The sequence below is a fragment of the Medicago sativa genome, chromosome 6, assembly GCF_051527215.1.
Source record: "Medicago sativa cultivar Bolivia chromosome 6, Bolivia_mono, whole genome shotgun sequence".
Classification (NCBI taxonomy): Eukaryota; Viridiplantae; Streptophyta; class Magnoliopsida; order Fabales; family Fabaceae; genus Medicago; species Medicago sativa.
Window position 1 is genome coordinate 7,122,294 of NC_140754.1, and position 18,422 is coordinate 7,140,715.

General features: G+C 32.1%; 1 long non-coding RNA gene and 1 pseudogene across 1 annotated transcript; both read right to left on the reverse strand.

The window, feature by feature from the left end:
* Positions 1–5,443: 5,443 nt before the first annotated feature.
* Positions 5,444–8,458, reverse strand: LOC146912441 (uncharacterized; annotated as a pseudogene).
* A 2,304-nt stretch (positions 8,459–10,762) lies between these two features.
* LOC146912442 (uncharacterized) lies at positions 10,763–12,279 on the reverse strand. The gene is made up of 2 exons (XR_015016476.1): positions 12,143–12,279; positions 10,763–10,973 (listed from the first exon to the last, which is right to left on the reverse strand). It is a non-coding gene; the product is annotated as an uncharacterized LOC146912442 (long non-coding RNA).
* Positions 12,280–18,422: the final 6,143 nt, after the last annotated feature.

Here is an 18,422-nt window from a genome sequence, read left to right on the forward strand (position 1 = left end):
AAAAATTACCGGTGACGATGTCTCCCGTAACAGACATCCTTATAAATTCTACTTGATTAGTGTTAATTATTTGTGTTGGCTTTAGCTTCATAATAGTTTAGATGTCTTGGGAAGAAGAAGATGAGCAAGTCTCCCTTTTTAAGGACTTAATCAACTTCCATATGCCCTCAACAAAAGTTGAAGTAGTACATATGTCGTTTACAGCGTACTAGAATCCTATATTACAATAAGATCTTGATCAAGAACTCTATATTATGTTATCAATAAATCCTATATTCTTCCAACATTTTGTTTACATATGCCTTAACAGGCTTTAGAGGTTTTACATAACTATGGCCTAAGAGAAAATTTAACTTTGTTATAATAAAAATAAACTACGAAACCTAAATGAAATATACTATAAGAATTTGAGACAAAATATGAAGTATAATATCACCATTAGTGCCAAGATATAACAATTAAAACCTGATACACTTCGTTTAATTAATACATCCTAAAATGTCAATCAAAACGATTCATCTATCTTAAAGTTAAGATAATGAAGGAGTAACAAAAAAATTCACGTGTTATCTTAATGTTAAATTAGATGTAGGGTTTTGATTAACAATTTTGGGTTTATTAAGTAAACAAAAGCTTACGGTTTTAGTTGTTTTATCTCGATATAGAGGGTGATATTCTATTTCACTTTTCTATCCCAAATTCATAGAATATACTTTTATCAGCTTTTGTAGTTTATTTTTATCATGACTAGATGTTTCTATCTCCAAATCATATACAAAATGACCAAGGAATAAAAGCTTTATCGATAACATGTTATGGAGTTCTTGATAAAGAGATGTCATCGTAATGTTTGGACGCATTTGTAAACGACCTATACCCTCAGTTAACTTTTGTTGAGCACTTCAAATATTTACCAGGTCTTTAAAATGGAAAAACTCACTCCTTTTCTTTTTCTCGGGACTCGAGCTTCTATGAAGCTAAAACCAACACATACAACATATTTCAACACATCAGGATGTCATACAAGCGGAAAATCAAATATGGTATTTTTTATAAATTATCCAAACCGTATTTTTCTTTATTTTTTTTGTAATAAGTATCACTCATTGACTTATACCTATTTTGCTTGCGTTTGTAATATGTTTCCTTACATTTTAGTTGTTAAAATTGCAATTTAAGTAGTAAAATCGCCTGATTTCATGTTTTAATGTATGTGTTGCGGTAAGATTAAGAAAAAGAAAGGATTATAAAAAAAGGGGAAAAAAAGAAAAGAAAAAAAAAAGAGTAAATATAAATTAATGCTAATAATAAATAAATTTAAAAATAAAATAAAAAAGGAAAAGAAAGGTGTGTGCGCGTGAATCATTTATGCATACAAAACAACCCTAACATAACACACTCCTTGGTCTAGAGAAGAAGGTATTCATTCATCCAACTTACATTTTCGCTGCCTCCCCCTGATCTAGTTTTTCTGTTACTATTTATACTAAAAAAACTTGGTTAAAATCTTTGTTGGATGAAGAACATGCCAAATTATGCTTGTGAGATTGTAGCAAGGATGTCAGTGATGTAGTACTGGTGGTTGTAGAAAATGTATAGCAAAGCTCAAAATGAAGAATAAGAAAAACAAACACTAAAGAGCAACTGGAACGATGCTGAAAATAGAATTTTAAATGATGTACCAGTACTTGTAACAATATTTTTTTTTTTTTTTTGTATCTTGGTGGAATTGGTAAAAGAGAGTCCACGAAAAATAGAGAAGACAAACTGTTATTCTTCTTCTTTTGTTTTGATTATATATATATATATATATATATATATATATATATATATATATATATATATATATATATATATATATATTCTTTCATTTTGTAAATTTAATTTTTGCAAGTAAAAGATTAAGAATTATAATAAAGGCATATTTGTAGGTTTTAGGAGGAGATTAAAAATGATGGAAAACTATTACATTCGAAATTTGAATTATATTTTGAGTGGGTTAATGTTCATTTTCTCAAATCAAGACAACATGCATGTTAATCTAGAACCCGTATTCAATATTTTTTGCCTTTTTATATTATTACTTAAAACCCATATGTTTCTACGATCCACGTCTACATGCATGTTAATTTAGAACTGTCAACTAAAAACCCTCTTAATTTATGGTCATGCTGAAATCCTAGAATGATCTATCAACAAATTGAAACATTTTCAAATCAACATGTAGGAGCTAGTCATGATGGTTATATAACACTCAAAAATATATTTTTTTTCTTTTCATCTCATTTTCTTTATCATATTTCACTTTTCTTAAGGGTAAAATAATATAACACTCAAAAATATATTTTTTCTTTTCATCTCATTTTCTTATTTTATATTTCACTTTCATTTCATCTACTATTAGTAAAATGTAAATTACACCCGATGTTAAATTGTACTAATTGTACTATCAGAGAGATGCAATAGTTACGAAGTTTTAGTTGAGTTAGTAGGGATCACAGTAACGGATAGTGAACTAAATTATAACATGCAAACATTATATCTTGCTTTTTATTTCTTCTCTTTTTTTGGTGATGAAAGAAGGTTGAAACCCGAGAAAAGAAAACTATGAAGCTAGTCTTACAATTTTAGGTATGCAAGTATTGGAAATATCATCAAAACGTATATTTTAAAGCTCTATAGAGGGAGATTCTAGAATACATACATCTTATGAGTTTTAATTAAACTAAAAATTAGCTAACCAATGAGTGCATTCGTTTCCTTCACGTTAGGTGTGTTTAAAAATAATAATATGTCATTGTAAATTGGAAAGATCTTGGATATGACGAACTAAAGTAAGGGTATTTCCATGAAACTTGTAGCTCCCAGTTAAATTATCAATGAGAAGCTTCGAGTCACTCCCAGTTACGAGGTTAATATACCCCTATCTTCTTACTATTTGCATTCATGTGTATATATCCCACATCTCAGCATGAAGGGCGTCACAAGCTCCAACCTTTTCAACCAACGGCCATCTGAGTCTTGAAAAAGACCACTACACCCCACAATTCTTATAAACTCCATCATAGTTAAGCTTTATCCACTCCCTTAAGGATGCTTTTTATTTCTTCTCTATTATTAAAGTTTTGGGATGCATATAGAATAATTGGATTCGAGTTGATATTACACTATTATATTTATATTCTCATAATCATAGTAACAGGGAAAATGACTAAAATGAAAGATAGAATGGATTATTAGATATTAAAAAGTTATAATATGAAATAGTTAAAAGTATATTCCTACTTCCTAGCTTTGATTAAATCTAGGCTTAAATATGTTTTTCATCCTTGCAATTAGGGGTCGTTTAAAAATTGGTCCCTGCATTCGCTAATCCTTGGAAATTACCCTTGCATTCCTTAATCATTTAAATTTTGGTCCTTTGACCCAGTTAATCCGTGCCATGTCATCTGATTACTGACGTGGCACTACTAAACTGGTTTTCACTTGCCAGCTCAACCAACTGGGCGTGGGAATGGACAAAAATGCCCTCTGCAGATGAGACCTAATTTATATGACGAAAATACCCTTCCTTCTTCTTCTTCAAAAACCCTCCTCTTCTCTTCCTTTTCACCGCGACATTGTTCCTGTTTCTGTCTTCTTCTTGCAGATCGGCCTCTTCTTCTTCTTAATTTCATTTCAGTCATTGTTTCCTCAACATTGCAAATGTCTATTGATACCTCAACAAAAGACAGCTACGAAACCTACTTCAATGGTGGCAAGTATCCCCCTTCTTCATTGCCCACATCTCGAGGGATGCTTCCACTGTGTCGTTGTTTACCTATGAAGCCGATGATTCTTTACATATCAACGACTTTGGAGAATAATGGCAGGAGGTTCTGGAGATGTCGCGATTGGCAAGTAAGTTTTATGAATTTTCGTTTTCGTTCGTCGTATTGTAAACACAGTACAGTGAATAACGTTGGAAAATGGTTTGGTATGTAGAAAAAATTCAAAACCTGTAATGAGTGGATTTGGGATGATGAACTTGGTCCAACTACCAGACCAATGACTCAGTGCTATTCAGCTGTTTCAAACTCAAGGGAAGCAGAGTCTCCAGCTTTGAATGCACATCTGATTCGTGAAGATGAGTCTGCACCTGTGAATGCACCTATGAGTCGTGAAGCTGAGTCTGCAAAGACTGGAAAGTCTCATTGCAACTGTGGTGAAATCTGGGAGAAAAAGAAAGACAAGTGGAAAATGAAGTTGTTGGCTGAGAAGAAGAAGGTTGAATGGCTTAAGTGGGTAATCATAGCTAGCTGGTTGATCTTTGCGGTTTTCTTTGTTAAGAAGTAATGTTATGTAGTTTCTATGTTAATTGTGTAATATTATGGTTTAATGTAATGTTCTGTTGTGTTATGGTGTTAGTGGAACCTGTAATATTGTGTTGTGTTGATGTTAAGTGGTTCCCTATTATGTAAACTGATGCTATGAATGAAAAAATGCCTTGTAAGTTTGGGTCAATTTTTTTGAGATGCTTGTAATGATATTGAATACATAAGTTATAATACTTGAATAATTAAAACACATTCATTCATACATAACAGATGTTTCATACATAGTCTTACAAAAGTTGGACTTAGCCAAGAAAATCACAAAGTGATGCCAATTCAACAAGTGTTGTTACAAAAGTTGGACTTAGCCAAGCAAATCACAAAGTGATGTCAATTCAACAAGTGTTGTTACATAAGTTGGACTTAGCCAAACAAATCACAAAATAAAACACATCAACCACATCAATAAGTAGTCCTACACAAGTTACATTAGTTGGACTTAGCCAAGCACAAAACACAAGTAACACAATTAACACTAAATATATTTCACATTCTCCACACTTCTTAACTTTGCCAAACAGCTTCCACCATCATCTCTTAAATTCCTTGGGGCAGCTTCAGCAGCATCTTTCCCTGATCCACTTGCCTTTGGAACTTCTTCATCAACCACCTCAATTGGGTTGTCCATATCTTTCCCAGGACCATTTTTGATTGCAGGAGTTTTTCAGAATGTTCTGCTACTCCTCCTAACAGGTGCATTAACTTTCACTATTGGCTCCACAATGGCCCTAACAACATCTAAGGTCTGAACATGAGGTTTTCTTGGGGGCTTTTTGTGCATAGCAGGTTTAACAGATGGTTTCTTCATGACAGTAGTTGGTGGCTTAACAGTTGTGGTTACATTAGCTGAGGGCTTAACAACTGTGGTTGCATTTTTTGATGTGTGCACCACAGTGTTGACAGTTGCAGTTGGCTTTACATATGTGTTTGAAGTGTGAACCACAGTGTTGACAGTTGCAGTTGGGTGTATTAATGTGTGTGCTTTTTTGGTGGTGTGAACTGTTGTTTTAACACTAGCACTTGGTTTGACAGATGAAGACATAAAGGCCATTGGATTTTTTTGAGGTTTCTTACTCTGTTTTGGAGGAATGAACCTTGTATTGCTTCCAACCTTCCTTTTTTTTACTTGCACCCTGCACAGGCTCAGTGATGTCTGGGGTACTCAGTATAGACTCCTCAGTCCTTGCTTGTCTCTGACTTGCACTTGCTCCACCAACATCTTCACTTGCAGTTTCTCCACCAACAGATTCACTTGCACTTGCATTAGTCCCAGATTGACTTGTTTGTCTTGGTGGCTTTCTCTGTTTTCATTCATAACAAAATACACAAGTTAGCTCATTACAAAATGTGAACTGATATACTATAAACAGTAAGGATGATAACACTCTGGTACCTTTCTTTTTTGAGCATTGGGGTTGACAGTTAAACTTTTGCATCCTTTAGCATTATGCCCAAATTTATCACAGGTTGTGCACCTGTAAGTTGTCCCAGATCTTTTATACTTACCTTGTGATGATGGTGCTTCATCAGCTTCTCTCCTCCTAATTTTTTTTGGTCTTCCTAGTCCCTTCTTATATGCAGGAGGTAACAACTCTTCACACTCAACCTCTGGCCACATGTCTTGACCATTGATAGCACTCACATTGTGTGTATAACACTTTTCATACATATCCCTGCTATACCACTCAGAGACATAATCTTCTGGGTCCTTTGATGTTTTAGACATTGCTGTAATGGCATGTCTGCAAGGAATCCCCACTAACTCCCAAAAATTACATGAACAAGTTTTTTTGGCCAAATTAACAGTAAAGGCCTGCCTTCCTCCAACCTCATGAACTTCAAACTCTTCAGCAACACCCCATATGGCAACCCAACTACCAGACTTGACAATTTCTCTGTTTAATCTTTTCCTGGGCATATGCATTATGCTATGGTTCCAAGTTTCTAGCTTAAGCCTATTGGTTGACATCCTATTCATTAAATATGTTCTAATCCATTCAGCCATGGTCAGTACTGGCTTGTCTCTAGCAACTAATATTGTTGAATTAAAGGCTTCTGATATGTTGTTCATTAAGACATCACATTTAGAATAATAAGAGATAGCATGCTTACACCACATTTTAGGGTCATGTCCCATTAACCACTCCCAAGCTTTCAAGTCAATATTCTTCAGCTCATCCATCTTTGACTTCCACAATTGATAATAAGTTGCTTTGGCTGCACCCATCATCAAGTCCCTGATCACAGCACCACCTCCAAATCTCTTTTTAAAGTTTGCATACAGATGCCTCAAACATAGTCTGTGTTCAACTATGTCAGACCACTCCTCCAGAACTGATATGAGCCCCTGAAATTCAGAAACAGAACCAGATGTAACAAAGTAAGGTAAGGAACCTAAAGAAACAGAAACAGAACCTAAAGATCCAGATATACAATTGAAATAAAGGAAGCAATAAAGATACAATTGAAATATGAAATAAAGATCCAGATCTAAAAAAAACACCTAACCTTTTGTTGGTCATATATGAATACCCATCTCCTATTAGTTCCAATGTCTTCAAGCAGTAAGGTAAGGAACCACCTCCATGAATCTGATGTCTCAGTCTCTACAACTCCAAAATCCAAAGGAAAGTATTGGTCATTTGCATCCCTACCCACTGCAACCAATAAAATACCTCCATATTTGGTTTTCAGATGACAACCATCCACCCCTATGAATGGCCGACAACTTGATAAAAAGGCCTGCTTGCAACCATCAAAGCAAAAATAAAACCTACTAAACCTAGGTTGAACACTCAAGGACAGTCTCTCAACATTTATCTTACAGCTGTTTCCTTTAGACACCCTCTGAAGCTCAGCTGCATACCTCCACAGTAAGGTGTACTGTTTCTTTGCATCCCCTTCTATGAGTTCCTTGGCCTTCTTTTTTGCCATCCAAGCTATGTAAAATGACACTCCAACTGACTAGTGTGTTCTCAGATCTGTCATTATATCACTAACCTTCATTTCAGAGGTCCTCATATTATCAAGGGCATATTTGGTAACAAATTTGACATCAGCACTACGGTTTTCTAAAACCCTAGCACATGTGTGGTCCCCATTCCATGTCTTTAATTTAAAAGAATGGTTGTAGGCCACCTTGCTGCAAAGGGCTGTAAAGTGACATTTGGTATCTTTGCACACTATTCTACACCTTTCTTTATCATTTTTTAAGATTTTCATCTGGGTCCCATTTAATACACACCACTCCCTTATACCATTCTTGAACTCTTCAAGACTCTTAAAGTCCATGCCAACTGTGAACACATAATCCTTGGTTAGTTGGTTGGGCCTAAATACATCACAAGCAGGTGCTCTCTCATCACCACTCAAATCAGGATCATCAGAATCTAACTCTTCACTCTCATACTCCTTCCCCCAATCAGTATCATCCACATCAGCTATATTATCCACTTGCACACTTGCTCCTATATCACCCATCCTTGCCCCACTGTCTTCATTCAAATTGCCATGATCCACTTCTTCAAACCCATCATCAAATCCCAGTGCTCTCTCTTCTTCACTATCAATTAACCTATCATTATCATCTTCATCTTCATCTTCACTATACTTATACCACCAACATCTCCTTGTTCATTATCATTGTACACTAATACCCCTTTTCCCTTGTCAATTTTTACTGCCTCAGAACTCTGACCCTTCTCATTGTTAACTACCTGATAACTCTCACGCAATTCCTCACCAACAACATCATAATTAGGAAAATCAACTACATCAATACTTTCATCCACATTATGTTCAACAAAAACATTCACAGCAGATTTTTTTTTAAGTGCATACTCTTTTACAACTTCAGCAGTGGCGTCATCTTTAATCACCCTAAAACTAACCTCTTCATCTAACATCCACCACAGCCTAAAAGGTTTTTTAACTAGCAAATCAGTTTCCAAAATTCCAGTTAGCTCAAAGAAACACCACTTATCAGGATCTACACCTTCAATCAACGTTTCTTCACCCCCATTGTAACAAATAACCCAATCTCTAACAAACCTACCCCTGTAATGAAACTTAACAGCAATACCCATATCTGGAAAAAAAATAAACCCCAATTTAGAAATGATGGAAAAAAAATTATCACATTTACTCAAACATTCACTCACGAACAACAACTAATAACAGACATTAACTAAAAAACAACAACTAAAAACATAGTTATCAGTTCTCATTTATCAGTTCTCATGAACATACCCGTATTTTGTCGTGAACATTCTCCAGACGTTGCATTATTCGAACTCCAGTTTGAAACCTCCGTTGGATTCGCCATTGAAAACGAGTTACACCACCTAACTTCGTTGGATGCGTAGCATAGAGCAAGTACGATCTTCAATCCGGTTTTTCCCCTTTCAAAACCCTAGAATTTCGTCACCCACAAAACACAGATTGTGCAATTGAAGAGAATGAATGGAAGGAAGGGTATTTTCGTCATATAAATTTGGTCTCATCTGCAGAGGGCGTTTTTGTCCATTCCCACGCCCAGATGGTTGAGCTGGCAAGTGAAAACCAGTTTAGTAGCGCCACGTCAGTAATCAGATGACATGGCACGGATTAACTGGGTCAAAGGACCAAAATTTAAATGATTAAGGAATGCAAGGGTAATTTCCAAGGATTAGCGAATGCAGGGACCAATTTTTAAACGACCCCTAATTGCAAGGATGAAAAACATATTTAAGCCTTAAATCTATAATACTTTTCCCTTCCCTTCTTGTTCAGATCCCCATTGGGTCATTGGGTCCCATTTATTCCTTTCATGATGGGGTGACCTATCTATCTATACATTCCTAAAGAAGGAAATTTAAATTATTTTGTTTGCTTAAAACATAAGTAATTTAATGATGTATCTTTATCTAAATACCCAAGAATTCGAGTTCTTAGAGTCATAGGCCATCTTCAACCCATTAGTCCTTAATCTAGCACTTAGCTTCATTGTCTTTGTACGTATAATTCATTTTTATTTTACAATGTAAGTACTTTTTCAGATTGACGAAATGACAACGTTATTATAAATTCACACACATAAGTAAAGGTGTCAGAGTTCAAACATTGGTCATGACGTTCGGTCTACAATTTCAACATTTTTGTCAATTGAGCTAGGATTTGGACACAATGTAAGTATTTTTTTTTCTTGAAAAAATTTAGTATTGTTGGTATGATGTTGGAAGTGAAGATCAAACCAACATCATTATCATTTCACTCCTTAATTCTTCCACCCCAACCACCAAATCAATTTGCTCAATAAATTTTAAAGACTAAGTTTTTTTCACAAATTAACCTCTATATTAAAATAGAAAATACATAAATTAAGAAGAAGAAAAAAAATATACAAAAAACTTAATATATGAAAGAAAAGGAAGGTGATGAGTGGACAACACCATCGGAGCTCTGCATCTTCGAACCACAATTTTTGTAACAGTTAATGGTGCTAAAAGAATGATTCTCAATTCGTTATTAGAGCTAGTTGGTACGAATACATTTTAAAAAAAAATCATGTAAGGGTATATAATATATTATACGTTTTCAAGACTACCTACTATGATCCCTGAAAAATAAAAGTCTACCTAATATGAAAAATCATTTGGAAATTGTATTTCTAAGCTTCCAGCAATTTAATTTGATAATTTTGGTCAAAAAAAAATTGATAATTTTGGTTTCTTTATGATAAGAAATCATTGGACATTTATCGAGGTTTGTGTGTTGTAATCGGCTTAGAGTGACCTATCTAAAGACAGAAGATAACTTTAGTCGGTCTTTTGAATTAGTTTCCCTAAATTTTATGTGAGTGTGAAGGAAATATAATGATATATATTTCTGACAAAATATACAATATCTATCTACTATATATATATAAAAACAAATTACTACCAAAATTTCCTAACTGTCCCTGTTTCTAAATTTTTAACTACACTGTTTTTCCACTTTATTAAAGGGTAAGATGGTAACAAATTTTTAAGTGGGAGACTCCTATGCTTTTTACCATTATTGGACTTATAATACCCTTCTCCTCAACTCAATTACAACTATAACACAAAGGTTACACTTGATATTTTACAACTAAACTCAATTTTCCCACTTTTATCAAAATATATATATAAAAACAAATTACTACCAAAATTTCCTAACTGTCCCTGTTTCTAAATTTTTAACTACACTGTTTTTCCACTTTATTAAAGGGTAAGATGGTAACAAATTTTTAAGTGGGAGACTCCTATGCTTTTTACCATTATTGGACTTATAATACCCTTCTCCTCAACTCAATTACAACTATAACACAAAGGTTACACTTGATATTTTACAACTAAACTCAATTTTCCCACTTTTATCAAAATTTCAAATTTCAAATTTCAAATTTCATTCATTCACTTTATATTCCCTCTCTTACATTCTTTCTACAAAAACATACTTCATTTCTCTCATCTCTCCTTCTCATTTTCTCTGTCTCTTTCTCAATGTTATATCTATCTATTTCTTCTTCTTCTTCACATTTTAGGATGAAGAGAAGACGATGCTGAAAATAGTGAGCAGCTTACAAATAGTCAGCAAATTCTGTAACATCATCAAAATAACAAATTGTCATCAAGGTATACAAAATAAATTTATGTTCTTTTATTCTACTATGTCTACTTACAAATAATATATACTTCAAAATTGAAAATACAACAGAATCAAATAATATACACTATGGCATCAAGGTACCACTAACAATTTCTTTGCAGGAAAAATCTATTTCCAATGATCAACAAAGATCATTCACAAATTATGGCATCACTGTACCACTAACATTTTTTCTTTACTAACATTTTTTTATGACATTCTTTCTTTACTAACATTCTTTTATTTCTTATATAATGAATTATTAGTTTATTTTGCAGGAAACTTATTATTCTTTTAATCAAAATAAAAGTCTTTACTAAAAAAAAATTGAAGATAAAATATAAAAATATATAGAAATGTCTGGATAGGAAAAGTAACAATTAATAGTTTTCTAAATTGAATATCACCATGAAAGAAATTTTTATTACACCAATGGGTAACAAATTATAGATTGACCTCTTTTTTGGAAATTTTAATATCATTATTATGCGTAATAAAAAGTTATGGAAAACCTCTAAAAAAAATGTTATGGAAAAGAATATCACACTGCTAGGACTCATGGTATTGTACTTAATTTGATTTGATGAATTTTTTTATCAACATATTTTTTTTACAATTAATAATCGATATGTTTTTTTGTCAAAACTTAAAACAATTAATAGAAACAAAATTAATTTTTTTTACAAAGACTGCAGAAAAAAAAAGAGAAAATAAAATAAATACAAACATGTGTTAATGAATTTTTTCATCTGTGTATACTATTTTCAACAAGAAAATAAAATAAATACAAATCTTTGTGTCTTCTGTGTATACTATTTTTTCATCTTCAATGAATTTGCATGAAAAGAAAACAAAGGAATATATTTTTATCATTGATCTAAAATAATCTTGCATTTTTTATAAAGAATAACAAAAATATCATTTATCTATTAAAAAAAACTTCTTCACTCCTAACAATAAAAGTTCTAAATTTTAATTAACAAAATAGTTTCTTTTTATATGATTATGGAAAAAAAGGAACTTTTACTTATCAAAGATCTAACAGAAGGATTACTAAAAGGCTACCATTGGTATCTATAAAAGCAAAAACAGATTCACTAATCAACAAAAAATATGCTTACATCTCTTGAAAATACAACAAAATCACATCTAACTTCATCTTTTGATTGTTGTTGTTGGTTTTGCTGCATGTATGATAGCAAGAGATGTAAACTTTGATTTACAATTGTTGTTGTTGCATGTTTAAAAGAAGTCTGCGATTTGGTGGGATGAAAAAGATCAAAAAGAGGGCTTACATGATTAAGTATCAGATCTGCTGCTAAAGAAAATGAATGAGACCAAAGTATCAGATCTACGGTGTCAACCATGAGGATTTCGAAAAAATAATCAGAAGAAGAAAGTAAATGATGATAACATTAGATTGGTAGTGTTGTAATGGACATCGAAAGTCATATGTTGGTGGAGGCGCGGCCACCGCAAATAGAAGGAGAAGGAGCGGCGGCTAGGGTTTGTTTAAGGGAAGAGAGAGCTTTCTCTGGTAAGTGAAGAAGAAGAGAGAGAAAAATAAAATGAAATGAAATGTTTGTAGATGTGGTGTGAGTTGAAGGAATAAAAAATAATAATAAATAAATAAATATGTGGGTGTGGAGTCTGCACGGCTGAGAGTAGTGTTAGCTAATTGTTTTTAAATTTTTTTGTCAACTTATTAATTGTCCTTAATAGAGAAAAGTTGGTGGTTGTAAATGATGGTTGGAAAATTGTCTGATGGTTTTCTTCATTATTCCAGTAATTTAATTAGCATTATTTAAGATATGTATGTGATTCAAATTTTAAACCACAGAGATCAATTTTTTAACTTCTCCCAAGTATAAGTTTCATTCTAAAGTTAATTAATTAAATAAAACAATATTAGATGAAATGAGTGTTTTGGAAGAAGCAAGAAGACAAGGAAAGAGAAATCCTTATAAGTGAATCACGTGATAAATAAGTCATTAACAAAGTAAATTTTTTCTACTTTGTGTTGTCTCTTTGTCCCCTTGCTGAAATAAATTACTTTATATTTAAATAAATTACTTTATATTTAAATAAATTATTTTTTGCTTGAAAATATAAAAATATTATATCTTCATTGTTCTTAGAATACAAAATATTAACTTTGAAGGCAACTGTGATTGTTTAGTGGCCAGAAATGTTAATTTTGGGGGTTAAGTCTGACAGGAGAATAGGAGAACGATGAAGACAAAGAGAGAAGGCCGATAGTGTGATGAGAGAGAATAAATATGTTTTAATTTGTAATTATATACATAATTAATTAATTAATGATGTATGTGGTCTATATTATGAACCATATACATCATTAATTGAATGAACTTAAAAAGTAAAATTTTCTTATTAAAAAACGGATGGAGTACTTCAACTGTATCGGGGCAATATAAGTATGCAGGTAGGGTGTTTCAAGATAAGGACAAGTAAAGCTTTTGAATATAAAAACATACTCCCTCCGTTTCAAAATACATGTCCAAGTCAATCACTTCAGATATGTCAATGCACAATTTTGACAGTTAATATCTTTAATTATCCAAAGTAAAAAATTATAAAAATTTAATATTTTGAAAATATTTGTCGAGACAAATCAAACAACATCTTACATGCTAATATTTGTATTTATACATTAGTTAAAAAGTATGGTCAAAGTAAGTCAAGTGAATAGTGCACATTGCAAAAATTGGACATGTATTTTGAAACGGAGGGAGTAATATACTCCATTTTCCTCGATAATTATAAGATCCTTTGACAATTTTTTTTCCCTTTGTATAAGACTCATTCGCTATTTCCAACTACATTAATTATTTCTTTACATACATGCCCCTATTTATTATACATATTTTTCTTCAATCCACAATAAATAACATGTTGAAAACATAAACTAACCCTCTTTCTTAAATGAAAAAATTGTAAAAACAGTAGTAATTACAAACATATTTATTACAAATATCCACTATCTTAATTTCCGTTATTTTTTCAAAAGACCCTATAATTAAGGACTGATGTAGTACTTAGTATTTTATTGCCACTTTCCAAGACATATGCAGTATTATAAAATTATGGGGGTACTCTCTCCGTTTCAAAATATAAGCAAAATTCACTTTTTAGGTTCATTCATTTAAAGATGTATATGGTCCATATTATGAACCACATACATCATTAAATGAATGAACCTAAAAAGTGAATTTTGCTTATATTTTGAAACGGAGGGAGTAGCACTTAGTGTTTTATCCACTGAAACGGGATGTGGGGGCATGAAGAGGGTAAATAAAATTATATAGTAATATACTCCATCCGTCCCTTAATGTAACCACCAATTTGATTTTATTTTTGTCCCTGAATATAACCCCTTTTTCAAATTACTAGATGCATTTATAACTTTTTTCCTAAACATACCCCTAATTAATACTACTAACTTGTCTTGAAATATGAATAGTCAAATTTAATACACATACAAACAAAGGACAATTTGGTAATATTAATATACAAAACAGACACATTAATTACACTGACAACTTAGACTTGAGAATATGGGAAGAATGGAAAAGAAAGAAAGTAAAGAAAAAAGAGCATTGCTTTTTCTTGGTTTGGCAACTAATAAATAAATTCATCCCAAACATATTTTTTTTGGTTACAATTCATCCCAAACATATAACGTGCTTCCCATTGCTATTGTGAAAATAATTAAATTTAATATAATTAATCGTATTTTTTCATGGTGTAAATTACCGTGTGTGTATCTATATATATATAGTTAGAAGACACTTTATGAAGATGTCTTTTAACGAGTTATTCTATGAGCATTTGTTAAAATACACCAAATAATATTTTATGAAGGTATCTTTTGGCAAAGTTATAACAAAAAAGTGGACATCACACTTTGAAGTGTGGATTGCTAAAATACACATTCATAGGTGACTTATATCAAAACTATAACTATAACTATAAAATGTATTTTACGATATTTAATATATTCATAAAATAATCTATGAAATGTATTTTACGATAACAATATTAAATAATACATTAATTATGATTTTTTACATGATGTTTATTAATATTTTTCACACTGAAACATATTAGTAAATAAAAACTATGATTATTTTTATTTATTAGGTTTTTAATATCGTCAATACTAAAATTCAATTATTTTATAATTATTTATTACTACCGATCAATATATACATTATTAATTGACATAATTTACATATTTTCACTATTGAAAAAAAAACACTATACCAAACACAGCCGAGACACGACACGCGGCGGAGCCGCGGCCACATATTGATAAATATATGCGAGTGTATGAAATATATATTAATAAAAATATATCTCATTATACGTTTTTATACGGGAATATGTTAGTACATGTTTATTTGTGAAATGTATTTTCATTTTTTTTAATATCGTCAATACTAAAACAAACACAAAAATTATAATATAATATGATTAATCATACTTCAATTTTTTCCATTTTTTTAAATGTATCAATAAAAAACCCGTTGGAGTGTACAATTGTAACACGGGACCCATTTTAGTAACTATAACGAGTTATCAGTTTTAATTTGTATTTTTAATCTTTCAAAAAAAAATTATATTTTTTTAATATCTCTATTAAAACATCGCGACTGCCTAAGTTTTAATTTTTTTTTGAAAGAACCGCCTAAGTTTTACTAATATATTAATAAAGTATATGTTGGTGTATGGACTATATATTAATAAAAATATATATGAGTATATGTTTGTTTTACGGTAATATATTAGTATATTCTTATTTATGAAATCTAATGTGAAATATATATAATGATAAAATATATATGAGTGTATTGACTATATATTAACAAAAATATATCTCACTGTATTTTTTTTACGGGAATATGTTACCATATGCTTATTTATGAAATATATTTTACGATAACAATATTATATAATACATTAGTTACGATTTTTCACGGGATGATTATTAGTATTTTTCACACTAAAACATATTAGTAAATAAAAACTATGATTATTTTTATTTATTAGTTTTTTTAATATCGTCAATACTAAAATTTAATATATATTTGTTTATATTAAAATTTAATTATTTTTTAATTTTTCATTACTACCGATCAATATATACATTATTATGTTTTAAATATTTTACATATTTTCACTATGGACAAAAATAAATACTATACCAAACACAGCCGAGACGCGACACGCGGCGGAGCCGCGGCCATACAGCGCGGCGAAGCCGCGCTACCCGTGCTATAGCACGGGTATCTCGACTAGTTTCTTTTAAAAAAAATATATTTAGACATAATATATGAGAATATTGGACCAAATACATTCACTTTTGTTGACCCAAATTTCTCTTATAAATAGGACCGGAGGAAGTATTATTTAGGCTTTTTTTCATTTATGATAAGAAATCATTGGACATTTATCGAGGTTTGTGTGTTGTAATCGGCTTAGAGTGACCTATCTAAAGACAGAAGATAACTTTAGTCGGTCTTTTGAATTAGTTTCCCTAAATTTTATGTGAGTGTGAAGGAAATATAATGATATATATTTCTGACAAAATATACAATATTTCTTTTAAAAAAAATATATTTAGACATAATATATGAGAATATTGGACCAAATACATTCACTTTTGTTGACCCAAATTTCTCTTATAAATAGGACCGGAGGAAGTATTATTTAGGCTTTTTTTCATGTACAACTTATGTATGCGATTATGGAAAAAGATAGGTTAAACACCTTCTGCGGTCTTATATGTTTAAAGTTTTTTATGTAACAAATTGGTTTTTAAGTCATAAATGTTTGAACCCACACCCGGCCCTGGGGGGTGCAAACAGCTCAACAGAGCTGGGCCTCCCCCAGCCATGGCCATCAATTTTTTTTTTTAATACTCACTAGTACTATTGCCCTCCAATTTTTTTTTAATACCCCCAGCCATTTTCTGTCCTCTTGTTTTAGTGAGTTCAGATCTGCTCCAGTACTTAATTCCTCTAGTTTCCCAGTCCCTTGCTTGGATGTATGACAAGTGGCATGTAAAACATAACGTCCGAGATTAAAAAAGAAAAATAAACAGTTCATTGTTCCTTTTTCTCAATCGTACACCCTTCTTCTTCTCCCTCCCACGTTTTCTGCTTCCCTTGCGCAGCTTAAGCGCCACCGTAAGGAAAGCCACTGTGAATGAAAATCACCCTACCGTGATCCACCGCCACTGTGTCTTTGTTGTTCATGAAAACTACAATTCCTCACCATCTCTGCTTGTCGTCTCCATCACCGTCATATCGCAGCTATCATTGTCGTGATCCACCGTCTCACCGATGCGTGTTTCCTCCGCCATGATGTATCTTCCTCCGTCGTAGATATCATCGCCGCCGTTACATCACAGTTTTAATTCCATCTTGGAATTAGCTTCTCAACTCCCACTGTATCCCCTTTCTCAATTTGGGGTTCAAATATCAATTAGAATCAGAAGTGATGTAATGTTATCAATAAGAGTTTAGAACAATGATACAGTGTCGACGAATTGCGGCAGAATTTATGGTCTTCGCGACGGTGATGAAGCAGTCGAGTGAAGCAGAAAACGTGAGAGGCAAGAAGGTGCGGTTGTGAAGAAGAAAGGGAACAGTGGATGGAATGTTTATTTTTCTTTTTTAATCTCAGCCATTGGTTTTTTACATGCCACTTGTCATACATCCAAGCAAGGGACTGGGAAACTGGAGGAATTAAGTACTAGAGCAGATCTGAACTCCTTGTTTTAGCATTTTAGGCCTATTAGAATTAGGTCTTCTTGCTTTTGGTGTTAGGTGGGGGTTCCTCATGTATATGGTAGTCATTTTCACCTTTGGGTGTACCGCATATATATTGCACCTTGTATTTATCTTTTAAAAAATATAAATAGAACATTGCTCTTTTAAAAAAAATATGTTTTGATTTTATCACTGGCCTCTTTTCATTCCCAGAGCCGAGCCTCCAAATTCTTAAGGACGGCCCTGCTTGAACCATTACCCTTTTTTTCATCAAACTAAGTCAAAAGGCGATTATGTGACTGTTTAATGATAAGTTGGTAGGTCTAAATTTAGCGGTCTCAAAATTAAGGTTCATAAGTGTAGTGTTCAATCTTGGTTTGAAACAAAATCGATTACTTGATTTATAATGTTGCTGATAAAATATTGATCTGTAAAATTATGTTTGAATTCGGAAACAAGAAGAAAACAGGTGTAAGTAATCATGTTTTGCGTCATAAGCACTTTTTGGACCAATAACATCAATGTTAAACGGTCACATAAACACTTTTTAATAGAGTTGGATAGAAAAAACAATAATTGCATAAATGTTTTAGACTTAAATGACCAG